The sequence below is a fragment of the Fukomys damarensis genome, unplaced genomic scaffold (assembly GCF_012274545.1).
Source record: "Fukomys damarensis isolate Sample0158 unplaced genomic scaffold, DMR_v1.0_HiC HiC_scaffold_24, whole genome shotgun sequence".
Classification (NCBI taxonomy): domain Eukaryota; kingdom Metazoa; phylum Chordata; class Mammalia; order Rodentia; family Bathyergidae; genus Fukomys; species Fukomys damarensis.
The window spans coordinates 16564627-16567638 of record NW_022900936.1 but is presented as its reverse complement, the minus strand read 5'-3'; positions in this window follow the sequence as shown (position 1 = coordinate 16567638).

Here is a 3012-nt window from a genome sequence, read left to right as displayed (position 1 = left end):
ACATATATCAACTATACTGCTACCTGAAAATCTCAAACTCAGGTGCTTTGCTAAAACCTCACTGAAGACCCTAATTGCACTACAGTTCACATTTAACAAGCTGGAGGACTTGGAAATTAGGTCCGTCAGAGACACTAGTGTGAAGGGGAGTCACTGTAAAGAGATTTGAAAAAAACAAATGATTTTCCAATATTAGTTCCAACATTATGGATAAATAAGCATTTAGCACATAACACAACACAGAAAACCCAAAACTTATCACTCCTTAATTTTAGCTAAAAGAAATCTATACATTATTTCTATGTATTTCTGAATTTTAGTGTTCCCTGTCAAATCTGGCCCTAATCAACTCAGGAATATAGACTAGAATGAAGTTACTGAATGGGCCATAAATTTGGGGATGGATCACGGCTTTATTGTGGCAAGAGAAACTAACACAGGAATGTATTTGATAGTATGAACTAAAATACCAAGTGACAGAATCACGGCTCAGCATTATTCCAGAAGGTAAAACATTTTTCAAATGTATTTTTTTTAGTATCTGTGAGATCTTAAATTTCTCTTCAAATAATCCCTTTTAATGGCACAGGACAGCAACAGCATGGTTTTAAGAGAAGAAGAAAAATAACAGCTAAAGCAATCAATTTTTACCAAGAGAAGCCAGATGATCATGGCAAATGTTATGTCAAATCTCATCTACAGTGAGGAGTTCAAATTTTCAAATAAACATCAAAGTAAACTTACTGCTATAATTTGGATCTGGAGTGTTCCCCACAAGGCCCTGTGCTGAAAACCTGGTCACCAGCCTGGGCATAACTGGGAGGTGATGGAATCTTTAGGTGGCATCTCAGGGGCACTAGCGGAAGAAGTTATGTCCTTGGGGGCCTACCCTTGAAAGGGATGTTGGGATGCCTGCTTCTCCCTCTCTGTTTCTTGGTCACTATGATGAGAAAAAGCCTCTATGGCTAGGCCTTACCTTCATGATCTACTGTTTCACCATAAGCCCAAAGCGACAGGAAAGGACAGGCCACCATGGACTTAACCTCTGAAACCATGAGCCAAAACGTACGTTTTTCTTCTTTTTAAATTGATTCTTTTAGTTGGGTTGTCACAGTGAAGAAAACCTAACTAACAGAGTTATCTTACAAGGGAAAAATTTTTAGCAGGAGACACTAAAGGAAATAAGACTATCTGAAAATACAAGGATAGAAGACACCATCTGAAGGAAACTCGGAACAAAGTTTTAGTTGGGAAGGAACATCACAAGACAGTGTGCATCTCATCAATAAACCACTTAAAACAGATGTCTGACTGTCCATCAGCTTTTCAAATGAGACTGAGTTAAGTAGAAAGCAGATGAGATTAACATTTGCCCAAAGATTTTAGGCAGTGAAACCTAATGCAGTACCTAAGTAGAATCCATGTGACACCCTCACAGCTGGGCACTTGCCCCTTGGGGACCTGGATTTCTGACCTACACAGCTTGTAAAGCACTGACCTCATGGCCCAAGAAAAACATAGTACTATTAAACACTGGCCTTTATTATCTTTTACTAAATAATTATCTTTAATATATTCTAATAAAGTAGCTGTGTTCAGTAGATTTGCTCACCCGCAGACCTGCTTTTCTGCTGATAGCTATGGACCTTCCCACCCTCCATCCAGTAAGCACTTTTGCTCCCTCTGTTGTTTTGTCCTTAAAAACTGGGCTCCTTTAAACCTCTACTTCAAGGACAAGCATCCATCACAAATGGTTGTTGAGTACTGGGAGTGTGGCTATAAAGACAGAGGAGCTTCCTTTCTGTTTCACTATAATTAATGTAAATCTAAATGTAAGAGTTGTTACAGGCATGCTAAAATCTCAATCAGGGAGTCTACCTTTGACTAAATTTTATGAACCTACAAACTAAACTTTTCTAATAAAAATTTAGTGTCCTACTGGAAGTGTCTTGAGTACAAAGTACTGTATGTTCAAAGTTCTCTTTTGTAACTGCTTATAGCAATGTACATGCTAAAATAATAACTGGGTTAAATATAATGTATTACTAAAATTAATTCCAATTACTTTTTGAAATGTGGTCACTAGAAATTTTTAAATTATGTAAATGACTTGCACTGTACATTCCCGTTGGACTATCTTGCCCCAAACATGCCAGAAATCAGTACAAAACATATAACACAATAATAAATCATACACATAACATTAGACATTTATCCTTTATTAATCTTACATCTGCATACCATCTTGACCCTCATTTATAAAGTTTAGAAATAATTTTAATTGATTCAGCTGAAATAAACTACCATGTTTATAGCCAGAGACTTCATCAATATTTGATATTTAATACGCTGTATGAGGTAGGATTAGGTATGGTTTATGGGCCACATTGTCTCAGCTCTCCCTGAGATCTGGAAATAAGTATCTGAGGATGGATAAATGCAATCTTGTTCCAAACACATGCACTGAATCCTTTAAGAAGATGTTGATCAATCACTGCAATCTTTAGATTTGACAGATTGTGTGATCTAACTTTTCATTTTAGCCCTCTAAATAATTTGTTTAAATGCACAACTTTTAAAATCAAATGTATTCTGTCTCACTCAATACACACTTAAAAGGAAATATACCAAACGCTAAAGCAATTAAACATTATTAAGTAGTCCATGTTACAGTTCACTTTACATGCAGCTGTGTGAGTATCAAATCTTATTCTGATTTATACTTCTCCTAGCAAAGGACATGCAAATTCCATCACCAAACATTCATGCTACTTATGATCACTGTCCACCAAGCAATGTGTGTTGAAATCTGTACAGTATAACCAATGAGGACAATTTTAATACAGATGCCTCTGGACTGTTTGGGAGGTAGGTATGTGGAAAAAGAAAGGAGTGAGAAATGGAGTTCTAGAATTTTGGGCCCATTGGGCCAACTGATTGATGCTCACCAGATTCAATATGCAGCTAAGTTAAGAACCAAACAAACCCCAAAGTTAAAACTTCAGCATCATC